This window comes from Onychostruthus taczanowskii, unplaced genomic scaffold (genome assembly GCF_017590055.1).
Source record: "Onychostruthus taczanowskii isolate IOZ18803 unplaced genomic scaffold, ASM1759005v1 scaffold49, whole genome shotgun sequence".
In the NCBI taxonomy this organism is placed as follows: Eukaryota; Metazoa; Chordata; class Aves; order Passeriformes; family Passeridae; genus Onychostruthus; species Onychostruthus taczanowskii.
The window spans coordinates 6248726-6268018 of NW_024502458.1; the positions used below are offsets into that span (position 1 = coordinate 6248726).

A 19293-nucleotide genomic window follows, 5' to 3' on the forward strand; every position below is an offset into this window, starting at 1 on the left:
CTCCTGGAGTTCCATCAGCCTCAGACCTTGCCTGGTGACCTTGAACATGCACAAAAGGACACAATTGGTGGAGAAACCACTTCAAGTGCAAGGAAGTTTTCAGAGAACAGATTCCCGAGCCCCAACTGCCTTCTTTAAATGACCAGAAAGCAGATAAGGGCTGCTGTCTCTGGATATTACTTTATTCTCCCTGGCTGAGCTTCAAAACATCTGTTGCATAAGGAAAGCCTAATTAGAATGGCTGCCTCTACCCGGATGGCTGACATTTACTTGCCATGGGAAGAACCTGTCCACTAACAACATTCCCATGAACCTGACTGACATGCCAAAAGAGCAGCCTGAGCAGAGTCTATAGCCTGTTCCCAAAGACTGCAGAAACCTCAGACCTTTTCCTTTTAGGCATTGCAGCCCCGATGGAAAAATCTGCAAAATAGAAGAGGGGTGTCTGTTACAAACTAACAGTGCTCTGCACCACTTTGGAAAGCAGACAAACATATGGACTGCCACCAACTATTAGAACTTCGTGTGAAATCACAGGAGTTATCAGCCTGCAGCTTTCTCGATCTGTTCCACAGACATTGACCAATTTTTTCCAAAATAAAGATAGCAGTGCACAAACAGGCCATTTAGTAACCTATGTCTCCCTACACTAAAAAATGGGTTGTTTCTAAGCAGCTGAGCTATCAAAACCTTTTCTTCGGGTATTTTATTTTGATGATTTTGTGTCTTATCTCCCTCACAGCAAGCTTACATGTCTCCTGGTCTCCTACCAGTCTGGAGAGCCAAGAGACAGCATTTGCTGTGCTTAGTTTTAAGCTTCACACATGCCAGGTTGCCAGCTGGCAGATCAAACAGAATCAGTGATAATTTCAGCTCACAGTGGAGCCTTTCCTCTTAACAGCACTAATCTGGGTCTCTCCTCTCTTACCACACCACTGATTTTCACTTATAGGAGTGTAATGCTTTTGCAATCCTCTCCTGCCAAATTCAACAAGTTGGACAAGTTCAAAGGGTACTGGGAGGGAATGAGGGGAGGGCAGGGAAGAAGGGGGAAAGATAGTTGGCTGACAACCAGAATAACAGCATAATTTTTAGTCCAAGGAAAACAATAGCAAAAATAGATTTTGGAAAGAATAAATGCATAGCTAACACATAAAGAAGGCTAGTGGACAACATATGAAGAGAAATGTGTCTCTAAACATAGCCATGTAGTACTTTTTCTCTAGAAAAAAAGCTTATGTAGCTAATGTTGTGTGTTCAGGCCTCCCTCTTCCTCCTGCACTGCCATAAGCTGGTGATGAGTTTCAAGCTAAGCTGGTGCAGGAACTGACAGATATCAGGAAGTTTGTGTTTCCATGGCAGATGCAAGTTCAGATGTACAGCATCTGAAACAGAGACTATATAGAATAGCTTAGAAATACAGAATAAACTGATATCATAATAACTGTGGTGAGGGTGCTATAGACACAGTTCTCAGGGAAATGAGGTTTCTTTGTTAAGAGTATTTGACAGCATCATGAAAAATAAAAGCTACAGCTTTTAGGTTCCACACATCTCCTTGGTTGTCCTCTCCCCTTCCCCAATTAGGCTATTCATGTGACCACATATTCTCAACAGTAAAAGTTCCAATACTGCAAATGCAGCACAGATGTGCTGGTTTTACAGGCACACAACAGCGTGCAGCCACAGAAGCACCTCCCAAGCTTGACATAGCAGGATAACCTTTGGAATTTTAATTGCACAGGACTTTAATAAACAAGTATCAATAAATATTTATGGATCTAACATTTGGACTCCCCCATTAGATTTGTAAAAAAACCCCAAAACCAAGCAACAACCAACAAACCAAACCCACAATCAGTGCTGTTGACATTCTCATTTAAGGATAAACCCAGGTAATTGTCCAGTACTCCATGTGGAACATCTGGAAAGTAAACAAAGAATCCCCACAGCGTTTGAGAAACACACATGCTTCCACACTCACTGGAGTTTGTGCAGATGTAAAGATACAAATTATCACATTTTTCAACAATTAAAACCAAAATCGCAACATTGCAATTAAATCCCAAAGACGTTCAAGATTCATTACAGAAAAATGCTGTACTGGGATCGCAAACAGAAGCTAGTAGAAATGAGAGGGATGCAACCATGTATGCAACATTGCAATGCTTATTTTGAGAAAAACTGTGATCCATGTACATGGCAGTAGTTTATCCAGTGTTTTTTTAAAAATTAAAACACCCAAATGTACTTAGAGGTAGTGCAGAATTTAAGTGGGCCTTCAAACTACAGGGTTCCATAGCTGCGTCTAAGAATCACTTAATCAACATGTTTATAACAGCCTTGAAAAAGAGCATTAAACAATAACTAACAACTGAAACAAAAATTTAAAATATGTATTGCCACCACTGATACAGTCTTGATAGCAGAGCTCTCAACTGGACTTCTAAGAATACGTTAGAGAAAATACTTGAAATAATTATGTGACTGTTGTGGATTACCATATGCAAATTGACCAGCATGCAATTGACTGTTCCGCAGTTTGAGCCATCTCATTTGGATCTTGAGGATTCTTCAAGCTATTTGGAATAAAGAGAACCAGTTATTTTGCTTTCAAACAAAGCTTCAATTTCTCCAAGTCTTTCCTCTAATATTCCTCAGGAGACAAGAGAATGAGGCATAGAAATGTCTGAGGAAACAATTCCATTCCATAACCAAACTTACAGTTGCTAAAATAACATGCCTTGCTCTGCTTGCTGTGTTTTATGAAGGAAGTCGAATTTCCTGCTTCTTTGAGAAGCAACTGAAGGTTCAAGACTTTGAGCCCCACAGAGATGCTAAAGATTCCATTAGCTACTATTTAATTTCTTTTCTTTTGGATAGCAGGGTGCCCATAACTGCCTCAGGAACAAGGACATTTCACAGTGACCACTGGGATGTTACAGGGTGAAAAATCTACATGGGCTGATGCAGTCTGTAAGCTGATTTTCACACTTGCTGTCATGGGACTGAAGGAATTTAGAGAAAAGTCAACGCTTTCAGCAGCTTATCTTGCACAGAAATGGGAACTGGGTACAAATATTCAACATACAAGTCATGAAGAAGCAACTGTCCCATTTGACTTAGCCAGTTTGGGATGCACACAGCTGGGACACACTTTGCTCTCAGGTGACACCACAGGGCACCTGGAACTCTAGGGCAACTCTACTCTCCAATACACTGAGCACCTCTGTCCCAGTCTCAGTCCCACAATCTCCTTGTCCAGGAAAGGGCTGGTAATGCACTGTGGCAATTTGTACATCATTTTTGATATTTTTATTGCTATAGCAACTGAGTGTAGGCATTTAAACATAGCAACAGACTTTTTATAGCACTTTCTTGGATGTCAAAAAGGCACGTTGTTTTATTTTCCAAGCAGATGCTCAGAAGATAAGTACACAGGGTGATTGTACAGTACCCACCTTCAAAAGGAAGAAAAAACCTCCCAGCTTCACAACTTCTGAATCATAGAAGCTGACAGATGAGTGTAAGATACATTGTGAGTTGTGAAGTTTTTGTCATGAGTTTAAAAGACTTTGCTCTAAGAAAACATATCACCAACTACTACCCAAGAATAACATTAGGTGAAAAACCTGGTGGGTCTGTTCTCATTTGTAAAAAGCTGTACAAGAAATTTACCAAGTCCTGCTCTGAAGGGAAAAATGTCCATCAAGTCTGCCTGTTAAGCAACAGAGAAAGGGAAATTGTCTTCATATTGCATAGAGCCAGATTCTCTGGAGCGATCGAAGTCCACTGAGACAGACCCATAGGTCATGTACATGGGCAAAGCTCCACGCAATCCAAACAGCAACAGCCATTTACAAGAAGAGAGTTTGACTTGCTAGATGGTTTAAGTAAGTACAACTCAACATTTTCATAATATGAATCACAGAATAATTAGGGCTGGGAGGGACCTCTGGAGATCATCCAGTCCAACCTCCCTGCCAAAGCAGAGTCACCTGGAGCAGTGACACAGGAATGCATTCAGGTGGGTTTTGAATGTGTCCAGAGACTCCACCACCTCCCTGGACAGCCTGTCCCAGTGCTCTGACACCCTCAACATAAAGAAGTTGTTCTTTATGTTGAGATGGAACTTCCTGTGTTTTACTTTATGGCCATTGCTCCTCATCCTGTCACTGGGCACTACGCCCAGGCTACTTTTCTTGTGTGCTGTATTTTTCCTCTGGGTCCTTAAGTTTAGTGTCATTTCTAAAGTGATCAATAAAAATCATCAGTTGGTATTTAATGTAATTTCTGAACACATTACCAGACAGAAAAATACCAAACAGCAACAGGACAGATTTCCTTGGGGATCTTTAGGTATTATTCACCCTTCTGTTACAACTATATGTCAGCTTTGTAGAGAGTGAGATGGCTGATGTCTGCCATTTTACTAAGAAAAACACTTAAAATCTGTTAAACAGAAAATGCCAAAGCCTTGCAAAAAAATTGAAACCAACAGGAAATATCAAGAGCTTCTTACAAGGGTATAAGGTTGTTAATACTTCAGTGACTCTATTCCATTAGCACATAATATATGAGGTTTGGAAGGGACATTTTAATCCTGTGTTTAATGCAAAAGAGATTTCAAACAGATCCCAAAAGCTCAACATGAAGATGATAACCTGAGTTTTACACATTGAGACTTTAGAATATATCCCACACATTCTTTCTCCCTGTCCCTTAAAGACATTTTTACTTAATGCATTGAGCAATTTTCAAGCCTTCCTAAACTTGCTTCAGGTTCCTAAGATACTTGGGAATTCTGATAAATCTGCTTTGGTTTCGACAGTCTGACTACTGCACTTATTAAACTAGCTTTTGGAGCAATGCTGATAATTTTATCTAACAAAAATCAGGAATAAGTTCTTAACTGCAACAGCCCTCAGGGAAGTCCGAATGGGCTCCACTACACTGGCATAAGGGAACAAGGCACAATATGTAGGGTTGCTTCCAAGACTTTTCAAGTCTGAGGTGATGTGCAGAATGTCAAATGGACTTAGCACCTCCTCCTGGGACAAACTCCACCCTCCACTGCAACTCAGCCCAAATCATGTAATTCTACTTTCACAAGCCCATAGGTCAGCACTTTTAATTTGTTATTTATAAAGAAAACTATGGGAAATTCAGCAGCTAAAATTGGGAAGTAATTGTCATACATTGTCAAATTATTTTCCTTCCTCTCTACAAGCTCTCCTTCAACTTATTGCTAGACACTTTATTTCTTCTGTTCAGCAGTTACAGCACAGTTCATTACAAGTTTGGAAGTTTTAACAGGAAACATTAATTGATATACGAGACCTTACTATATTCTACTACGTACTAAAAGAGACTGGAGAAACTGGAAGAACATTTAATAAGGAAATAGAGGATTTTTCTTGTCCAAAATTTCAGAAAACCATATTATTTTACTGAATTTGTAAGTAGTGCAAATCAAGTCCAAAATAAGATAGGTGAAAATAGACCTTCTCCTGCTCAGATTGAGAGAGCCTTTACCTTTGTGGTGCTCACTAAGTGCCTCCTCTGGCAACGCTGAAGTCAATGGAAACTTCGCTGACGATTTCAAAAGCAAAGACTCAGAGCCAAATTCCCCATGTATAACTTCAGCCTTACAAAACATTCTGCAGAATTTATATAAACAGCAATAATTTTACTCAGAAGCCAAGTCTCTACCCCAAAGCAATTATTGTACTTGCCCCAGCAGCCCAGAGTTTCTATCACATATTCATTTTCAGGATGCAAAACATTACAGTGGCTAAGAAAACAGTGTGCAGCTCCAACATAAAAAGCTTTCCCCACCACTGCTGTTTGTTAGATCAACTTTTCAATCCCTTTGGTCTTTGCAGAAATCCCAGTAACTAATTCAGTGGGCAGTGTTTTATAGGCATGAGATTGCAGTTCTCTTTGGACAAATCACCAGGCATATTTACACATAAATGAGGGGACAGCAGTGACTCTACAGTATGTATTGCATCACAACAAAACACAACAGAATATGCTTTAGTTGGGGAAAAGACTTCCAGCTTTACCTACTCACTTCACATCTGTTAGCTGGCAGGTTTGCATGCTTCCCTCCCTGCTCCTCTCATCCTCCCCTCCCACAGCAAACCCTGTTAGCATAGGAAAGATCATATTCTACAAGCCTTACTTGTCCAAATCCACAGATGTCTACAGATATCCAAAATACTACAGGTTCCAGATTACTTGTGATACCTAAAAATTTTGTGGTTTGCACATTTTAAGGATAGGTCAAAGTTCCAGCACATGGTAAGGCATTCTTATTTCAGCTATGAAATGTAAGTGTGTGGTCTTTATTTTTGGTTTTGTTGTTTCAATCTTTTAGATATTTAATATATTTGGCAATTCCTAAGTAAAATTTAATTCTCAAATTGTTTTTTTGAGATTGTAAAATTAATGATAAACACACTGAAATTAACCTAAAGGAACAGAAATATAAAGCAAAAAACCCATTACATCTACCTACTTAGATTAGAGGATTAGATCCAGGGATGCCATTAGAGCTGAAGCTCTCCATCAAAACCTGAGGTTACAAGTCCACTTGCTCCAAATAACAAATTCCTCTCTCTTTGCCAGAATCCTTGGGACCTACCTTCCATGGAGGGAAAGTGAGTTATTATTTCAAAGCACTACCATAACAGTCACAGTCTTAGCTCTACACATGTACATAGCAGTAATTCATGTCTTGAGTCACTAGTTTAGAAGCCTACAGAGATCCATCACCCACTCAGATTTCCTTTCTGTCAGTGATATGAGATCCAAAACATCTCTTTGACCCACTTTTCAAAGGAAGCACAGGCAGAGAGCACATCATAAGGAAATTCTTCTGCTTAGTTTACAGGAAGGCTGCAAGTTAAGACAGCAAGAAGATGTATCTCTGCCCACAAATCCCCCAGATCTTTAAATAGCCCACAGACCTTGAAACAGCAAGGATTTTCTTTCCCCTTCCACTCACAAGCCATTTTATCCTTCTTTTTTCCTGGACTTACACACTAGTCTAAGGACAGCAAATAGATGAGGAAGGAGAACTCCATGTGAGCAACATACATATGACCCATGAAAAGAGAAGCTTTCACATCTGTCTCTCCCAGGTCCAGCTCCCTATATCTTGTATATTCTGTCATAAATAACTTTTTTTAAAGTTATTTGACACCAAACTATCCTTAAAAACTGTCAGGAAGCAGACTGATAGAAAGGAGAATGGAAGCAGCTGGGGCTAAACTTTGGAGTAATGAATCTGGTTGCAAGATAATTCTTAATTTCCAGTGTTTTGATTCTAGATAAATAGGACTATAGTTATTAAAACTGACATATAAAAAGATAGGAGGTAGGGAGGTATACAGGTTTCATGCTCACAGACAATTTAGAACTTAATCCAGAAGAATGTGAAGCAGATGGATTTCTAAAAGTTAAATACAATGAAAATCCTAGGTACTTATCAGTGCTGATGTTAACAAATCACATAATGCACAAGTAAGCAACTTCTACTTTTTGTATTAAATTATACTTTTGCCATCATAATACCTTTACTGAAGATAAATTTACAGATAGGTACTTCAATATATCTTTTAAGTTAGAAGATAAAAAAAACTGTGTGAAATAAGACCAATAGTTGTTGAAGTGCTGTATCATGTATTAGAAATATATACTTGGTTCAGACTTGGAGGAGTTAGACACTGATTAGTCATCCCAACTTTTAGACATTGTTAAAAATAAGTCATGGAAACTTAAACACCTTCTAGAATACCATCTAAACTTGTACACCCTTGCAGAAGTTGTAGGGTTTCATAAAACATCACAAGTAAAGTAACAATGCAAGATCAACAAACCAGAACGAGGGTCTTTGCACACCAGAAATACAAGAACGTTGCATAAGTGAGGACCCTCAGTAGTCAGCATTTCATATACTGGGCTGATTCTTAATTTCCACTGTTCTAATAAACTTAGATTTCTGTGAGTTGTACCATCAGATTATTAGGCTCCAAGTGTGGTATAATTGTTGATTTGGGATATTACTGTTGATTTAAAAGATGAAGGTCTGCTAGGAGTTTAACCTAAACGTACTAAGCTGTGCACTAATGATAGTCCAGAGAAAAATAAAACTATTACAAGTTTGCAACAATATCTGAAATGCTTTAACAGTAAGATTCATTTATCACAGCCTCTTGAAGCTGGATGAAGAAAACTTTCACAAAAGTGTACACAACACGTACCATATGAAACACAAAGGCAATAACTGTCAGCACTCACAAGAACACTGTCTACACTCAGAACTCTAAATTCACTCAACCTCTGTACGGGAGAAACTAAAAACTATGCTCTAATCACTCTGCAGAGATCAAAATTCACTACTGATTGCAGAGGATTTTTCACCAGGTGAAGCCATGCTATGCAGATTCGAAAAATCAACTCATTAACACAAGTTGCTAGTAATGTGAGTTAGTAACAGAAACCTAAGTCTTCAATTTCAGCTATCACTTCCTTGCACTGACCTCATTATTTCATGTTGTTTACATTCTGCTGTCTGGAGCAAAAGAAAACCTTAATATACATATTAGTAAGACAAAAACGCATTTTAATTTATCAAGGGAATTAAATACACTTTAATGCAGGATACCTACCAAATAGCACAGATAAAACCAAAAACCAAAATACCAGGAAAAGCAAATAATGAGATTTTTCTGTACTAAAGGAAACATGTTTTAACACTTGAAGATATTTGTTTTTCTCTTTACAGCACTCTAATTAAATACAACTTTGTGGTATTAATTTACATCTAACAGGACTAAACTCAGACTGTATAAAGAAATGGCTCTGGAAATCCTTTTTAAAAGGCAAGTTCCAGACAAGTAGATAATCCACCAACATGAACCACTCCAGCACTGTTAAAATCATGAGGGAAGTAAAGTCATACAATTTAAAAAAAGAAAGAAAAAAGAGCAACCAGTGACTTATCTGTTTCTCTATGACATGGAGTGCTCCTAAGACTCCCTCTTGGTTAGTACAATGCAGATGACAGTATCTGTGAATCAGGTTACCTTAAATTACTGACTACATACCTGTATTATTCAAGTTGCAGTATAATTAACACAGCTCTTCCTTTTTCATTCTTGTACAGTCCCAAACAGTTTGCAAGCAGAATGAGGTGGCATTGACTACACCCAGTTTTTAAGCAGCTAAAATCTGACAAAGACGTGGAATTTTAAAGGATGGGGAAGAGGTAAAGAACCAGCTCCTCAGTATCACGAGAGCACGGTACTGTACCTTTAAGGAGGAAAAATAGTTCCGTTCTGTTTCAGGCTGAAAAAGAGCTTATTCCTGGTTATAGAGATTACTTACCTAAAACCTCCGTTATTCCTCTTTCCCCTCGGGCCAGCCTCTCTTTCACTCTTGGGAGCTTTTACCATTTAAGGTCAATGTTACATCTGGCTCTAGTAACTAAAGCTGAAGCAATTTTTAACTCAGAAATCCAACAGGCTGCCTAACATTAGAATGAGAGTTTAAAGTAATTCTTCAGAAAGCTTTTCTTGCCTCAGAGAATTACAGAATTAAAGGCTCTCCTATTCTGGCATAAGTACTCTGGGTACAACATGATGCAGACACCCCATTAGCATTCTTCAAGTTCAGTGCATATAAGCTCTACTTACTCATTTCTGATTAAAATGGGCAAGTAGGAAGAACAGATGAAACAGTTTACATCATGTTATTTTAACCCTTAGGATTTTTTACTGACACAGATGCTACTATTTTTCATTCCTCTCCCCCTCCCTTTGTTTGGTCAGAAGGAGTCTAAATTAGAGAGCAAATAGAAGGCATGTGAACTTTTAAAGAACGCTGGCCTCGGTCCAGTCATGGGCTCTGCTCTCCACTTGCAGAGTAGGAATAATTCCCAATGAAGTCCACAGAATTTGCTTGTATCCCATGAAAGAATGTAGCTACAAATGAGGCTTGAAGACGGAAAAGAAACCTAAAAACTTTACCACAGTACATTCAGGTACCTACAGAGCAATCATGTGAATGTAATTCAGAGCTCTCAGCTCTAAAACTGACAGATTTTACTTCAGCCCTTTAGCTGCTTCAGACTATTTACTTAAGAGTATTACAATTACACCCACAGATCCTAAGAGTCCTCTAATGCCAGGTGCTGGGAAGTTATTAAATATAAGAAAGCCAAACCCTCTCCAAAAATCCTTTCACAACTGAAGTAAAGACAAGAGAAAAGAAGGTGGGTAATTAAAAAAAAATAAAAATAAAAGCAGCAGATCGCATTTAAAATCATTGGATAGTAAGTTTTGAAGGGATATATTATGGCTGTTTTAAGAGATAGCAGCAAACAATACTAAACTACTGCCTTTTGACAGTGGCTGATATGATCACTAAGGCAGAAACAAATGAGACAAAGGAAAGTAAGGATTTGATGATTTGATTTGGAAAGCACCATAGGGGACTGGTGCATGGCTTGTAGGAGAAGTGGGCAAAGATGACTTGATAGCAACAAAGCACAGAAAATTAGAAGCTGAGCACCTGCTTTGTGCCACATCATGTTTCAGCTGGCACTAGAAAGTCTATTATTCTGGACTTAAAACATTCTTAGTTCCAAAAATCAACATAGTGAAAAAAAGCTCTGAAAAACTTCTGTGACATTGGTGCTTAAGCTTGCTCCCCACATACAGGGAGCAGCTAGGTTTTTCCAGTACCTTTCCAGGAACTGATGTTCTTTGTCCATATACAGTACTTGACACCACAACAGACTCTGACAAGGCATTTTAACACACCTCCTTTCATCTTTTTGAATTACTACTTCATTACCCACAAACTCAAGTTCTGAAATACTCTCTTGTGACTCAGCATGGTTTCAGTCTTCCGTCTAGCTATCTGCAGTCACGGAATTTTTACTTGCATCTGTAACTCAATTTTTCAGTTTTATAGAATTTCTAGGCCGTAAGTGTCAAATGCTTCATTTGCCTACAACAGAAGTTGTGTTTCTGTTAAATCTACTTTCATCCCTTTCAGGGCAGTGCTTTGAACCCAGTTTGGGCAAGAACAAGTTGTTTACTGTCCTTCAGTATTATCATCCTCTGGGAAATAAAACTTTTTGCTGAAGTTGCTTCTTCATTGGTCCAGCATCCTACAACAACTGTTGGCCGAATTTAGCCCAAATTTCTTAAAGTAATTGAGGCCTCACAACATTTTCAAGTTCCCAGAGATTTAGCAAAAAAACAGTGCTTGTAAACCAGATTTAAACAACTGCCCCCACTATGGGGAAACCTATAGCAGCAGAGTGTCAGTTGTTTTGTTTGGCCCCTCCACTTGCAGCACACAAACATGACCCCTGCTGTCTATGTAGGATTTAGGGGACACAGAAGGATACTGGAGGTACTCACAAGAGGAGGAAAACAAAGTTTTCATGCATCTTCTGCTCCTGAAACTGCTTTTTATATTCTATTCTATAGCTTTCACAGATCCTTTGCCCACAGATTTGTTTAATGTGAATGATTTCAGGCCAAACAGAGGTGAACTCTGCTAGCTAAAATCTAAATTATTGAATGACAAAATACTGGCAGCTAAAAATTTAATTATTTCAAGTAGACTGTTAAAATTCTATAAAGAAGGCAGAGTAACATGTACCATGTTAAGAAAGTAATTTGTTTAGTTGTTTTTTTTAAAGAACTGGTGATATCTGTTTTTTTTAAAAAAACATTCTAATACAGATGGCTTGGCAAATCCCCCATAACGCAACATATTTATGTTGCCAGTATTCCACTATTATATACCCCTGGGAGAGCATGAAGTTATTTTTTTACAAGTATCTGAAGTATTTCAGAGTATCTAGATGTAGTTCTCTGCAGTTACATATGGTTTGGTGGTTATGGGACATGTGTGCCCCCATCCCACCAGTTACCTTCCCATTTTCCTGATTTTCACAGCTCTGTGACCTATGAGAAAGCAGCAGTGCAGGAGTAGCAAATTTAACACAGCAATGTTAAGTTTCCTGAGTTGGCCTCCTCAAGTTCTAAGATTTTTACCTGTGCCTTGGAGAAGGTGAAAACCAGCACTAAACACGAGCACTAAAATCCTTGTTATACTGAATCAATGGAGAGTTTTGCCTCTCAGGCTGAACTAGAGCTATGATCCACACAGCGACTTCATTTTTGGAACACAACCATTTTCAAGCAAAGCTTTGTCTAGCAACAGCAGAAAAGTGATCTTGCCACAATCTTTGGGGTTTTTTCCAGTTTTGGCTTTATTTGGGCAATCTGGGAGATAAGAACTTTAAATCAAATAGCATATTTGTGTAGAAATAGTTGTAGGTATCTTCATTTGAGTTTTTGAGAATTCTCATTTTTTAAGATTTACTTTATTATTCTCATTACTACTATACTTGAAAATTTTGTGCTTCAGGACTTAAAAACACTTTGCATTAAAATGTTGTTCCTTATGCTTCCTGAGCATGTGTAATAACATCCATAATGGCAAGTCACAATTACATGCTCTATTTTTTATCCTGTGACTAAAGTATAAAGATTATTCATCAGACAGGCTAAAAATTTGCAGCAGAAGTGATAACATTTGCACTTAAAACTGGAGTTCTAGGAAATGAGTTTTCCTGTTCCATTTTAAAAGCATCTCAAAGGTGTTTTTATCAGTTAAAACTTCACTTGCATCACAGAATTCATCTTTGTCCACTTCCCAAATAACAATGTGCATTGACAATTTTGTTTATTGCATTATTCTCATCATCTTATTTCTCAACTGTATGGAAAACTAGTTAGCCGAGTTAAAATTTATGCCAAATTTTTGCTGTGTTGTTTTGTTTTCTTGCACAGAACATTTTTCCAAATTTAAGTATTTAGTTCTGCACCAGATTTATGTTTTCAATTGCTTTTCTGGCTTGTGTGTTGCTACCATTAGAGTGCACACAAAACTGAAGTCACCTTCTCTTATCTGATGGAACCCAGTATGCAAATCTTACTTATGTAAGCAATTCTTACCTGCCAGCTTCATCCCAGACAGAAGGAAAAATAAATTAATAACAATTCTGCTAATTTAATATATTAAACAACAAAAAAAAAAAAAATCCAAAGAAAAACATGCAAAAAAATTCTCCCATCTGGGACTCATTCTGCTGAATATTAAACCCCAAATGCAACCCAGAAAAACTGAAAATGTGTGCTGGTTCATAAGTGTGGTATTACTCAATATCACTTTTCCAGTCAGCTATGATAGATCATTTAGGCAAAATGTAACAAACTTTATTAACTTTTAATAATGTTTATGCAGCAACTTATCTAGATGAGTCTTCTGAAAGGCAGGAAATTTGCTTTCCATTTTCTCCAGGAAAAGAGAATCACATGAATCAGAAATGCTAAATTAAAAAAATAAAAAGAATATGCAGTTGCAGAGCCTGCAGGAGGTAAGGACAGGTTTGCTAGAGCCCAGTCATGTTAAAGAAAAAATCTCTATGGACAACAATGGAAAATCAAGTTTGCTTTGATGCCATAATTGAGGTAGAGATGATCCCCTAAACCAGCCCAAGTTAGATGGGAAGATTTGAGATTTTAGGGACAAGGACTCAAAGTGCCTGCAAAACCTCCCCTCATCAAGCCACAAGCCTTTTTATTTACAAAAAACTAATGTTTTTCTCAGTCCCAAAATAGCCAGTTAATAATGTCTATATGAGAAACAGGCAGGGGCCAAGAAACAAAATGTCAATCTGTTTTCCAGTTTTCATTGCCAGATGATCAATAAAATGATCCAAACTGACAAACACAGTTTCAATGCCCAAGTCCTTCTGGACAAATGTTAGTCAAAGTCTTTAAAGAAACCATTATATTTTCTTTTCCCATATACAGGTCTTCATTTTTTTTTCTTCCTCCCTTTAAGAAAGTGGTTTTAGAAATGGAGTCCCAATAAAGCACCAAATTAGGATGTTTATAATGACTTATGGGAAAGCAAAACAGTATCAGAAACTTAAACCTTTGTGGGCAAGGAAGCTACTCTGTTTCCATGCCCTTAAAATCTAGCCTGCCAAGAAGCTAAATATAGCAAATATTTTTAGCACACAGAATCTTCCAAGGTCATGGATACATTTCACTTACTCTAATTAATTGTTTTCTGGGGTTGAGCTTTCATTTCTGTTAATAGCAACTGAAATCTTCACATGCCTACAAGCAATACATTAAATACACTATTATGTCATTGTCCTGTACTCTAGGGAAAATCCTTTTGGGAAGATGATACAATAAAAATAAAAAAACAACAGCAATAAGCAATGATGGCTTTTGGTTTGGTGGGGTGGGGTGGGGGGGTGGGGGAGCAGGGAGGAAAGAAATAAAAAAGGATAGTTTATCAATCAAAGAAAATCTTCCAGAAGGCTTGACACAGTCATAGCCATTGGATAAATAATCATGTATAGCGAGTTTCTCCCATCAGAGCTCATTTCCTGTTCTGATTTTGGGGGTGGTGGCAGTGAAGGGTTAAAGTGTGATCTACAATAGCAGGATTCCAGAAAAAGAGAAGGAATGAAGTTTTAAAAGTATTTTCTGAGGTTTTTTAAGAAAGCTGAAGAGGTTAATAACTACCATCACTAAGCTGCATCTCACCTTAGTTGTGGGAATTAGACAGAAATGAAGAATTCCAACGGATTACAAAGAAAATTCCAAAGGATTACAGGCTTCTCCTTCCACATGTCTGTACAGACATATAATAGCATGCTCTGGTAATGTGAAGTACAAGTGAAGGAGACTGATACTGCACACCAACCTAGGCCAAGTTAGTAAATGTTATACTTCCTCCTGAATTCAGAATTCATACTGAATTTGAACTTCCTGCCATATTCCAGTCTAGTACAAGAGAAATTAAAATACTGCAAGAAGATACTTAAGATTTGCAGGGAAAGGATGCAAGTCAGACATTTTTTAAGGATTTAGGATGACATTCCCTTGCTGAATTAATCATAAAAAATTGCTAATCTCATGTGAAACTTGATGCCAGCATATCCCCTACCCATACTGACCCAGAATGTTTGCACTCAATTAACAGTCCTAGATTTTAAGAATTATTTGCAGGTTGAAGTTTATATTTACTATGTGGTAACATTAAACTTCTGAGGAAGCAATGTGGGAAGATTTTATGAGGTACACTGTAAGTGACTTTCATTCCTACAGCAAAAAGTAAAGATAAGTCCTGGTCAGAGACTCACTTTGGTTAACAGCTGCTTTCAATGCTGCAATTTTCCCAAAATATGGACAGAAAGGTTATTCCACATTTACGAGTGGAATTTTAGAGAAAAGCTTTAATATACATTTTTGTTGACTTGATTACTGCTGCTGCCAGACTCTTGCAGGGTTCATTGGATGGTTTGTGTTTTTGTAGTTTTCCTTAAACATTATTAAGGTAGTGCATTTTAAAAAGGAAAAAAAAAATAGTATCAGTAGGAATATCTTTAGATGAAGTTGTCTATCATTTTCCATTGTAACACTGCACCTTTGCAGTTTCAGATATTTGAGATATGATCACAAATGTGATCATTTTCAAAATTTTGTTTTTCAGCCAGCATGTTTCAACAGTTTCAAAAGAAAGGGGGGGGGACACTTGTTATATATACACTACATAGGTAAGAGCAGTTTTAAAAATTTTTAAGAAGCTACTTGATTTTCTATAGTAAAGGAACTGAACTGGGGACTGCAACCACAATTTTGGCTTGTCTCTTTGGAAGTATCCAATTCTTAATTTTTCAAGATGTCTCAAATAACACATTTCTACTGAGCACATGTCTTCAGTTTCAGAAAACTACAGGAATTGATTATGCATAGTGAGTACCACCATATGCACACAGCTAAATGTTTGTCTGCCTTGAGGCTTTGCAAAGCTGGGATTAATAGTCATTTATTTAACATTTTTGCAGCTTCACATGGTAGTAGCTGCTGGTGCTTTGTTCTTTGCCCATGTTTAACAGGATGCATTGCAATGGGAATTTTTGCCAGACAGCCCTCAAAGCACACTGCATTTCTGCCATGTCTCCTGAACTGCCTAAAATACAGTTTTATGATTTGTTGGAAAGATATACCATTATCAATATGAGACTCTAAAGTTACATTTTCTTCCTGCTCCTTCCATACCCTCCTTTTCATCCTCCCCTATGAATTAGTTTGTGTCTTTTTCACCTCTAATCTAAAGCCTAAAATCTCCTCTCTACATTCGTTCCTGTACTTCAGTCTGATCATATTTTCCTGGTGAGTGTTTATTAATGAAAAGCCAGTGACCTATTTTTCTGTATACTCTCTTCCTGAGATCCTCCTCAAGGTGAAAGTCCTAGTTCTAAAAGGCATAAGTGTTTTGTTCAAAAATGCCAGCAAAATTAGGGATGTTTTGTTGGCTTTAGTTACAAACAATATTTTTTTATTTTTCATAGTCTTATTCACAGAACTTAAAAAGAAAATACTTATCTGTTCTTTCAAAGGAAATGTTAAGCTTAACAGCAGTTTTATACAAAGAAATTTAACACTAAAAGATCTTATAAATAGATAGCCTAACCTACATATAGCTATACATATTTATATAAAAATCAATGTCACCTTGTGACATAATGAACTGTCACTTAAGACTGACATACCATTAAAAGGAAATGTATATTCCAAGATGAATCAAGTCCTACTGCAACAAGGCAATGAAACACTCATTGGTTCTGTGTTGTGATCACCAGAACAAGTGATTCTGCTTTTTGAGACAGTGTTTGCTTCATTTAAAACACAGAATCTTCATCCACAACAGCTTCAGACCTTTCATTCATCTACCACCCCATAACGGAAAGAAAACCTCAAGACCATCCAGGACAAAATCAAAACAACTCAAATATTATTTAGACATAAAGAATATGTGAGAATCCAGTAACTCTGATGAGATATGAGGTTCCTGGAACTGAGAGAGTTCAACTAAAGATTAAGGGTATTAACTGACCCTGAATCCAGCCACTCCATATTCTGATGCTGCCACCGTAGTGAAGTTTGGCAAGAGAAGGAATTGCCAGTATGATTTAGAACTGCAGCACCTCAGAGTGCCATGGTATCCTGCTCTGCCTGGCTGTTGTACAGTAAAATAGCAAAGTTAACAGGTGCCCCAGTACTCCAGCAGGTCCCAGGATGGCAGGGAGTTCACATTCCCTCTTTCTCCCTCCAGTGGGGTTGGAACAGAGTGGAAACACCTGTTCTACTTTTGTATGACAGATCAAACATGCAAGTTGAAAGCCCCTCCACTTTTTACTTTCTAACCCCCAGATGTCCATCAGAACATCTGGGCTTTTGACAGAAGGATGAGAACTGCTGGCAGCAGCTCAGCTTCTAAAGCTGCTTCCTTCCACCCTGAATGGGATTCACACACAAGCATGTGCTCAGAACCCCTGAGCAGTGAACTATAAGGAATGAAAACACAGCACACACAAAAAACCCTGCTCCATTCCTCCACACAGTGATGGACGTGACAGTGAAGGAGATTTCCCCAGACTGATGTTTCCCCTAGAAAAAGCTGCATAGCTTTCACCAGGGGAAGGAAGAAAACTATTCACTATTGCTTCATCATGCTCTCTTGACTGACAGCATTGGCCGCATTTGTAGGGAATTGCTTCAGTTAGGAAAAATGACTGTCAGCATTCCATAGTCCTGGAAATGCTTCCACTGTTTCTGAGTTAATCACATGACCTCACAGTGGTTTAGGTGCTGTCTCTACTTTTCACAAAAGCCATGAATGTTTCCTATCTGCCAGTGTCCTGTTCAAAATTAACTTGCCAATCAAATAATGACTTCTGGTTTCCCTTCCCTCTGAAGCCTGGCCAGGGTACAATGCAATTGCATTATTCTTTGAGGGGAATCTGCTGATTTTTTTTTGTTTAAAAAAAGCCTCCAAGATAACAATCATTTCCTGGGAATTCCTAGTCCTCTTGGAAAACCATGCAGTTGCAATTTTGAGTAAAAGTAATTATCCTTTTTAAAATTGTGATCCAGAGAACCCCAAGAATAAGCTGCTCAACCAGCACATTGAAATCAAAGTGCTGCTTGGTCACTCTGGCATTTGATCCTTCTTTGAGGAAATGTACAGTTGGGTAATACTTTCTTACACACTTTTAAAAACTTGCTTTCTAACCTACTTTGATGCCTCTTCAAAAAAAAAAAACCCAAACTACTATGGTCATTCTGTTTTATTCAAAGACACATTCAATAATGCATATTAAGAATTTGTCCAATAGTAGCACTCTGAAAATTGCTGGATCCATAGAACAAGGGGGCTTTTTCTGCTAATAGAGTAGATATATTCACCAAGCTAGAAACAGTGGAAAAGGCTGAAATTTGAAACTGCTCTGACTATAAAAATAGGGTATTAAGAATATTGGCCAGAGTTAGCAAGAGCTGCTAATATTAGCCATCTTAGGGATGGTGCTTGGGAGACATCCTTAAACAAAGGGAGGGAAAAAAGGAGATTAAGTCCCTTGGGAAGAAGTCATGAGTCATGACTGAGTCCACAGAAACAAAGATGAGACTGGCATAATCTTCACAAAGCTGGAAAAGGAAAACAATAAGAAACAGGCAAGGTGAGGAGCAAAAACCTCGTCAGGATAAATTGTACTAAGGTGGATGAACATCATGGTTTAGAAGACAAAAATGACAGATTCATGAACATCTGTCAGCCCCCAGACTGTTTTAGATAGACAAGATATAGAGAAAGGAAGATTTTGTTTTGGTTTTGTTGAAACTGGGTATTTATCATGCCACTAAGTAAAGTTTCATGGTGTTTTAAAACTCCCTGAAAATTACAGTTTCTTCTAATCTATGATTTTTGCAAGACTTGAACCATAGCCTTAAGACACAGAATGTATGGAGTAATGTGAGGAATCTCTTAGTCAGTTACTTGTCCTCAAACAAGACAAACCTCCAAACATTTAGGATGTTTCCTAAACAGCTGGGATTTAGATTTCTACTACTATGAAGCAGCAACAGAGGAAAAATGCCAGAGCCAAAGGAGGAAAGCATGTCAGTGCATACCAAAATCCTTGGAAGCTGACTGCATGCAAGCCCTGTGGGCTCAGGAGCCCAACAAAAGCCTGAGCAAGAAGAGTGTGTTCACATTTATGGAACAATTTGAGAGCAGAATTATGTTTAAAGCCTTATAAGCATTGAGTTGTGAGGCACCTCAGTCAAGTAGCTATAGTTTGCTAAAACCTACAGGGAATTCCAGTGGATTTCT

General features: G+C 38.0%; 1 protein-coding gene across 8 annotated transcripts in view; it reads right to left on the reverse strand.

Annotated features, from left to right (window-relative positions):
• Positions 1–19293, reverse strand: part of IRAG1 (inositol 1,4,5-triphosphate receptor associated 1) — a 93827-nt gene that overhangs the window by 52651 nt on the left and 21883 nt on the right. The window contains exon 1 of one of the 8 annotated variants that reach the window (XM_041415227.1): positions 9397–9665. The exons of 5 other annotated variants lie outside the window; for them this stretch is intronic. The gene's annotated coding sequence lies outside the window, so the exon portion shown is untranslated. 2 more of the 8 variants (XM_041415225.1, XM_041415226.1) reach the window with 2 other exon arrangements.